This window comes from Engraulis encrasicolus, chromosome 18 (assembly GCF_034702125.1).
Source record: "Engraulis encrasicolus isolate BLACKSEA-1 chromosome 18, IST_EnEncr_1.0, whole genome shotgun sequence".
Taxonomy (NCBI): Eukaryota; Metazoa; Chordata; class Actinopteri; order Clupeiformes; family Engraulidae; genus Engraulis; species Engraulis encrasicolus.
Window position 1 is genome coordinate 18,708,931 of NC_085874.1, and position 9,021 is coordinate 18,717,951.

At 44.7% G+C, this 9,021-nt stretch overlaps 1 protein-coding gene across 5 annotated transcripts in view; it reads right to left on the reverse strand.

Annotated features, from left to right (window-relative positions):
- filip1b (filamin A interacting protein 1b) overlaps window positions 1-8,216 on the reverse strand; it is a 50,772-nt gene extending 42,556 nt beyond the window's left edge. For all 5 annotated transcript variants that reach the window (XM_063223185.1, XM_063223184.1, XM_063223186.1 and 2 more), the window contains exon 1: window positions 7,647-8,216. The gene's annotated coding sequence lies outside the window, so the exon portion shown is untranslated. The remainder of the gene's footprint in view (window positions 1-7,646) is intronic.
- Between the last annotated feature and the right edge of the window lie 805 nt (window positions 8,217-9,021).

Sequence of the window (9,021 nt, forward strand, 5' to 3'; positions counted from 1 at the left end):
ATGTAACATAATATACAGTGTCTCAGCCCCCCCCCCCATCTCTCTTCTGGGCGAGCCCCAATTTGCTGTAGTGTACTACATTCTGACTCCTGGGGGGACTTATGTTTCAGGGGTCATCCAAAGGTCAATGACAGGGCCGGATTAAGATGACCTGGGCCCCCTAGGCTATACAGGTTGCTGTATAGCAACCCCCCTGGAATGACACATTTACAAAGACTGTGTCATAATTACGAGCAAGCTATTAAGTAAAACATGTTTACCCACTATACTCAACACGACAGATGCTTTTTTCAGTTTTGCATCTGGTCACAATTCTGCACTTTTTCACTTTTGGGCAATCAGAGGCCCCTAGGCTGCAGACATATCTAGCCAGCGCATTAATACGGCCCTGGTCACTGAGTGTTGACTGAGAGCTGGTGTCTAGGCATGGGATACATTGCTCGTGACCAAGGGGATTTCTGAAGGTCGCAGCCATAAACCTTCACTCTCCTCTACCATTTTTCTGACGTCACTTACTGCTTCAGTGACCTTGGTTGACCTCTGAAGATATATGTCAATCTAAATGGAGATCTTGGAATTTGGTATGCTTAAAAAGAAAAAGTCACAGATGATGTACGTATAGGAGATTATTTACATAGATTTTTGTCCGTCTGGTTTCAGTGCAAACAGTCGGGCATCTGTGGATTCCGAGCATGTAGAGCGGTATGAAGGGGATGAAGTTTGATGGTTTTGTACTGTATTTTGGCTGGTGTTTCCTTTGTCTGATTAAGAGTTACAGTTGAGAAGAGTTGTGTGAGTCAATCCACCATGGGTCTTTTCATACGTTGAGTCCTATGATGTACAGTTTACATGAGAAAGAGAAGGCCTTAGTCCTAGTCCTAGTTATTCTTTAATAAATCGTGCAATCTTGCTTGGACTCTGTGCAGTATGCTTCCATTGCTCTCATACATGTAATACCTGATCGATACATATACATATGTATATATATATATATATATATATATATATATATATATATATATATATACATATACATATGTATATATATACACGTTTGTACCATTATGGCATTGGAGTGAAAAATAAGATGTGTGGAAATTCATTTAGAAATGTCAGTGAGGCTGGCAGTAATGGTAACACTGTGGAATTCTTAAACGGCATTGTACATTCAAGTACATTCACACAATTATTTGTCGATCATTAAAATGTTGTTGATGAATTTTGAAAGTTTACAGGCAAACTCTGCTTTCTTGTATCTTCTCTACACCACCCCTGTATCACATAATGTATTCCTCTAACACATTTCGAGTACAGTTGTCGGCGTACAAGAATATCCTTGCTGAGTGTAGATTACAATCTGTAGTAGACAGAACCGGAGACCCAAATATAGGTCTCTTATTTGCGGCATTACACTACATTAGGGTAAGCACTTCCTGCCCCATTGGGCTAGTGTAGGATATACAGTGGCAGCGATAGGGATCGGCTTCCAGCCCCCAGTGCAATCATTTGACATCATTTACAACTCTCAAAAAGGCACCCATGCCAGAGAGTAAATTTGAACTTGCTTTCTTTCACTATTTCGATGCACAAATTTTAAATAGCTACTTCATTTTATTGAAAGACAATGAAGGGAGTTGATTCATGTGGGGTTTTTTTTGCTTTGCATCTCCACTCCTGTTTTATGATGTCACCATTTCTAGGGAAAAAAACTAAATTCCATCTGAGAGACTGCAGAGGTCAAACCGTGAGTGTGTAAACTGAGTAAATATAAAGAGAGACCGATAGAAAGAGAGCATTACACAGAAGGACTTCACACATAAACCGCACACCACTGTGGCACATTCTCATTTTTTGTTCTTTCTTTCTGTCTGTCTTAAAAAAGTTCAATTCATTGCATTTCCTAGGTCAGCAGCGACAAACCGATAAGACACATCTTCTTCAACTGCAGGACCTTAGCTCAAGAATCTCTCCACTCGCCAGGTCTTCAGATGTTGCTCTATAGCAGGGTCTCCCAAACTGGGGTGCGTGCACCCCTGGGGGTGCGCAGCCTGCCATAAGGGGGTGCGCGAGCTGAATAGAGCAATGGCGGATATGTGAGTTTTTATCTAGCATTAATGAACATTAAGTAGTTTTTAATAGTATGGTGCATTATATGCTGGAAGGCTCCCTCTGAAGTGTAGTTTAATTCCAAGACTATTGGAAAAGAGGATTCCCCAAAAACGACTGTGCTTAATATGCAGTGAATGAGCAGTGAATCCATACTTGAGCGGCCATCAGCACACCAAAATATTTGCTCAGGGGGTGCGCGAACCACATTGAAATGTACAAGGGGGTGCCCAAGGGAAAAAGTTTGGGAACCACTGCTCTATAGCATGCATCGACCTTGCAATAAATAATATTTTCAGCATTTGTTGCACTGAATTGACCCACTCTGAACATCTCCTTTAATTTGGTTGCAGTCAGAGCTACCTCCTGTATTTCGGCCAGAGCTCTAATTAAATGAGGCAGGTCAGTGGCTGCTGCCGTACAAGGGTGGCAGCAGGCATCAGGGGTGAAGGACACGAGCGCAGGCAGGATTCCTCTGGATGCTGATGTAAAAATAGAGGCTGTAAACTTGGCTGTGCAGCGTACAAAGCTACATGCAACCAGAATCTAGCACAGGGGTCCTTCGTATGTGTGTACGTGTGTATGTATGCATGTGTATGTGTGTATGTGTGTATGTGTGTGTATACCTATACTGTATGTGTGTGTGTGTGTGTGTGTGAGAGAGAGTGTGTATACCTATGTGTGTGAGTGTGTGTGTGTGTGTGTGTGTGTGTGTGTGTGTGTGTGTGTGTGTGTGTGTGTGTGTGTGTGTGTGTGTGTGTGTGTGTGTGTGTGTGTGTGTGTGTGTGTGTGTGTGTGTGTGTGTGTGTGTGTGTCTTGTGTTTGTATGCATGCTTGTGTGTGGAGTCAGAAAGCTTTATGAAAATCCCATCTTCTTCTTTTGAATGAGGCCCACAGACATACTGTATGACACAAAAGTTGGAATGTAAAGCATTACAGCCCACTGCAAATATTTTATGTGTTCTGAAAACATCCATTCTTCTCAGGCCGAAGCGTGGACACTGGCTGAGTAAACGGCTATGTTATCAGTGTCAGAATGAGGTTGATAAGGCATGCTCTGTCTGTAAATGTCTTTCTTTGCAAGGACCAAGAGAGAGTGCACACGAATGTACGAGAGAGAGAGAGAGAGAGAGAGAGAGAGAGAGAGAGAGAGAGAGAGAGAGAGGGAGAGAGAGAGGGAGAGAGAGAGAGAGGGAGAGAGAGAGAGAGAGAGAGAGAGAGAGAGAGAGAGAGAGAGAGAGAGAGAGTGCCGCAGCCCCAGCCAGAGCAGTGACATCACAGGCCAGATGTACTGTAGTTCTTGAACGGCCTGCCTGCACTCTCACATGCCTTTCTGATGGGATGGCGATGAAGTCACTTCCCTCATAAAGTAAGAAAGAAACAGAAAGAGAGAGAGAAAGAAAGACACACTACACACTACACACACACACACACACACACACACACACACACACACACACACACACACACACACACACACACACACACACACACACACACACAGAGGAGGGGGTGCGGGGGGAAGATAGAGAGGGTTGTCCTCACTACTGGCTGTCTTATTTCTCTTCCATGTTTTGGCCAGTTGTATACATAAGGCCCAACAGCATGGGGTTTTGTGGTTATCTTCTCGGCTAACTTATTGTGTCATAACTCTAGGGAAACAGACCCTTATTATTTTCCTCTCACACACTCAACTCATGTGAATCCACGCAAGACAATAAATTCACTGGGAAAGGTATTACTTAAAAAATGTGTAATGTTAGTTTCAGGCAGACACAGAGCGCTTAAAACATTACCAACGCTAAGGCCGATTATGGTTACCCCAGCAACATATATATCAAAAGTAAATAATGGCAGGGCTGCTGTTAAATTACAGGTTTTATCCAACACCAACTGCCATTTGCTTTGTGCTTTGTGGCGCGCTAGGTAAACGATCACAGCAGAGTTCCCTGGGCTGGGCAAGCTCACTTCTCTGTTGCAACTTCTATTTTGGCCTTCCCATGCCAGCGCTAAGGGGGCAAACGATAATGCTCATCAGACCAAGGGCATAAACAAGTATCCATTACCACAACAAACCGCCCCAGCCTTGGACACCAGGCCCCTTTGCTGCCCCCCATGACTCACACCGCGTCTTGGCTGAGCGCGCGGGTGGCTAGTAGCCTAGGTGCAGCTAATAAGCGACCTGATATCACCACACTGCTTCTGCAAGAGAGCCTTTAGTGATAAAATGGGAATGTAACATTCCATAGGGTTAGTCATTCATTAGAGCCACACAGCACACCCATTCAAGACAAGGAGCATGGGCACACACACACACACACCTTCAGATGAGACGACGTGAAACAGCATCCGATGCGATGTCAGTGATTTTTTTGTGAGAATGTGAAGACTCAAAGACTGACATTTGTTGAAAGTCGAATAACTTGGGGCATCCCCACCCCAATTCCGCCAGTCCCCCGAGATATTCTCCCCGTCAAATAAGCTGACACCTATACCACAAATGTGGTTCTCTTGTCTTTGTGCCATTACTATAATCCATTCATATTTATCCATACACGTGACATGTTTGCTGTCTGTCTTGTTTTGCTCTTGCGGGCAAGGATACCGTGATGATTTTACATACTGCCCGAGAGCTTCAACACTGCGGTGCCGTCGACAGTTATGTGTGTCTCATCACCGCATGAGAAGAAAATAGCGTCGCAAACGGCCAAAAGCCCATCCTTGTTTTGTTGTCATAGTAACAATGGATGGACACAGTCAGAGCCACACACGAGTGTCAGAGGGGGCCGCAGTGTGTGTGCCTCGCACATTGCAGCCGTGGCGAGAGCCAAATTAGTCTGGTGATCTCACGGCCCTCGGTGCCTTATCACTCAGCGCCTGGCTGCGAAACGCCAGAGCAGCGACAGGGACTCTTGCACAGGGCTCTCCAGAATGATTTAAAGCCAGGCCTGTCAGCCAGGTACCCTTTAGCGCACTGCAGAAATGGTATAGCTATAGCTACATACTGTATATATAGGCCTATACACCCTTTCCCTCACGCAAAAAGCTTCTCTAATGGCTTCTTCTTTTCTTTCTTTCCTTTCTTTCTTTCTATGAGGTAATGAAGTAAGATGATGTTTGTGATATACACCCTTTCTCTCATGCAAAAACCTTCTCTCATGGCTCTGTCTGTCTTTCTTTCAGTGAGGTAATGAAGTAAGATGACGTTGTGATGTTGATATAACTGAAGTCTGAAGTAAGCAGGTCTTTAGAGCCCCTAATGGCTCTTTGGGGCAGTGGGAATGGAAAAGCAAATAGACAGCCTCTCTGTGTAATGACATTGGTGAAGATTTTCTGAGAATTAACAGGGTTCAGTCACGTTTTATTGCTCTGTGATAGCTCCATAGTGACAACTCAACAAGATTACATTGAGGTTCTCAAGGGATGGAAGAAGATGCAATTTGAGGCCCTGTGCTTTTGCATGAACTGTCAACACTTCAGTTTACGAAATGGATACTGCAAAATCATGACGCACAATTTTGTGATTTGAACAGCTTAGTTTGATCCTGATGTGTAAGTCTGCTTCACACAAACAGAATGTCATTGAAAAAACAGCTAAAGTGGACCAGGGGCTAAGAAAAGACACAGGACATTGTTTCCGCACCAAGATCGGACAAAGGAGGAAAAGCTATACCCAATCTGGATTCACAGCCTGGAAGCCACTACAGGAAGCTACAGAGACAGACAGACCAGGAGAGAGAGAGAAAGACAGGGGGGGAAACACCTTCTGATGTCAACACCGGCTTCTTGCTTGCATACTGTATTTCCTTGCGGAGCAGGAAGTCTGTGAGGGATCCCCTTGAGTATGCCCCCATAACCCCCCCTTAAGGGCCTTAATTATGTCCCATGACGACAAGAAAAGAAAACCTACACACATTAAGCCAGCACCCGCTATCAAGCCTCCCACACTTGAGAACACGGGGGTGGGGGAGCGTTAGATTCTCAAAGTCTATTATTAAGCCATGTCATCCAGACAGTTCTCTGGCAGCACACAAAACAAATTCATTATCAACTCTCGGAGAGAGAGAGAGAGAGAGAGAGAGAGAGAGAGAGAGAGGGAGAGAGAGAGAGAGAGAGAGAGAGAGTGATCAGATCATATCTCATCAGGCCGTTTTAAATCCCACCCGGAGATGAGGATGCTGTGTGCGGGGCCCAACTTGAGGAATCTGTCTCTGTCCAAAACGAAGACCAAGGAACTTTATTTATTAATTAATGTATTTCTCCAAATGCCCTCCCATTCTAATGGAAACAGTAGAAAATGCAGAGCTTAACTGTTCTGTGTGTACTTTAAATCTCTCTCGAGAGAATAATTTATCTAGCTTAGGACGTCATGCGGTGGTCTCTACAACATCAGAGAACCCCCTTCCCGCCCCACATAAAATCACACATGCATGACATGAAAACACACACACACACACACACACACACACACACGCACACGCACGTGCACACACACAGAGAAAGAGCAATAAATCGAGAATGTGGGAGAGAAAATACAACATGTGAAAGGCCCTCCATCTTTGAGAAACCACTATGGGGTCACACGTTGTAAAAGAAGCCCACTGACTCCATGGCTTATCTCAGTCTATCTGCATCAGTGGACCGTAAGGCTGTTCTGGGGGTGCATTTCTCGAAAGCATAGTTGTTAGCCTGTTAGCAACTTGGGTAGTTGCCAATGGGAAATTGTATTGCAAACAACAAAGTAGCTAACATAGTAAGCAACTATCGTTTTCAGAAATGCACCCCAGACGTGTTATTATGGCTCTTTCGTCCACTCCCTCTGGACCCACCACACCACAGGCTGTCTTTGGGGTTAGAGATGTAATCAATTAGCGCTCCTTTCTAATGCACCATTTCCTGAGAGTGAGTGGGGAACGTTTACTGAAAATCAACCCTCCAGGCAGGCAGCACATCCCACTGCTCTTACCCATCCCACTGCTCTCCCACAACTCGATTGATTTGGATGATATGATTCCCACCCCCCACACCATGCCGTTCATGACACTCAGTTTAACAGACACAGGCACACACACACACACACGCACGCACACTCCCATTCATATGATTCATATCTAGCAACATAATACTCTTTGAGAGACATACAGTCACACCACAGGCTAAGATGGCGTAATATTTCTCACTAAAATATGTATGAACAAATTGTAGGCCTATATATACTGTAGTGTGCAGCCTACTTTGCTACCAGTTTAAGATGTAATCCCGGTGTACTAATGTACTTCTTCAATGTTTGATTGGTGCTGCTTTGGTGTCATGCAGGTGGTCCTTCACTTTTGTCTTGTCACGTTTGTTTTTGCCGTTGCTGACAAGTAATGCCAACATACCAAAACACGTGCCTTACAACTGTACTTTTTATTCTGTCAAACTGCTGTTGACTTCGTGATACATCCACGTAACAATACATTACTTTCCAGTACCTAGACAAGAAAGACTGGACGATTCATAGACATGTGATGGAAAGAGAAGGTGCCTTGATGCCTTACCTGTCTACAGAGGTCCAAATCCACTAGACTCCGCACACACACCTGGGGAAGAGTAGACCACTAGGGAGAGAGTGGAGTCCCAGCCCAAAGGGGGCGGCCAGACAGCACTAGCCTGAGGACCGGCTGAGGACCGGCTGAGGTCCGGCTTCACTTTCAAGCCTTTTCTTTTTGAGTGCCCAAAACAAACACCTTTTCCTCTACAAAAAAAAGGTATATGGCCCCTCTTCCTGGACGGAACTGTGCTCTTTTCTTTTTCTTTCTTCTCTCTCTCTCTCCCTCTCTCTCTCGCTCTTTCTCTGTCCACCTTTTTTTACTCCCTCTTCTGTTCTCTGGAAAGAAAAAAAGGTTTTGGAGGTCAGGGAGAAGAACGGTATGAAGTAGTGAGACCCAGCTTTGTCCTCTCCCAAAGTTTTGAAGCCGCAGGGAGACTCGCACCAACTGTGAGTGTGAAGAGAGCGGGGTGAGTGTGAGCGAGAAAGCGAACGGGAGAAACTGGGAGGGGAAGGGAGGGAAGGAGGGAGGAGGGAGAGGAGGGGTTGGTCTGAACTCTCCGTCTGTTTCTATGTCTAGCTGTCTCTCTGCCTCTCGTTCCCCTGAAGCTTTTTTTTTCACCACAGCAATTGAAAAACAAACATTACAGATTATCAATCTGGTTTTATCACGTGTAGCTTTCTCTTTTCCTCCTCTTTTTTCTATTCTTTCTTTCTGTCGTGCGTGTGTGTATGTGTGTGTGTGTGTGTTTTGTCTGAGGGCAGAGAGAAGTTTGAGGCTGAGTGGAAAGGAGGGCTAAATTTAAGCAGAGCTCTCAGGCTCTCGTAGCTTTTAACAGCTGAGGTTCAGGCATGTGCCTTCCTTCCAAGTCCCCTATGATAGCTGAGCCATCAGATTCCCTGAATTAAGTGGACTTCATCTTAACCATCCCAGGGAGATGCAAAGTTAGACACGAACCTCTCTGGTCTCTGGGCAGACAGAGAAGATCTTGACTGTAGTGTATACATGCATGTATGCAGTGTATGCATTCGCTCATTGCATTACAATCTGTTGGAAATTACATCACAGTATCAACATCTATTATTCTGTATTACAATGTGTTAATCTTCATTAAAAGACTATGTTTTCATGGTCAACAGACGTCAGTGTTTGTTTTGACTTAACATTGTGTGACAAATCACAGATATTTTTCCCAACTGTGAGTTGTGGCACCATCATTTGTACTGACTGCATAGTGTCACTGTGCAGACACCGCTATTCTCAGATGAGCTTGCTTGTTGTGGCCATTATGCAGTGCTATGTCAAGCAGGTGAAGTGGTCATCACTGTGAGCAAAATGTTAATGAAATCATATTTCACAGAGCAGTGGCATTTGCTTTTGTTTT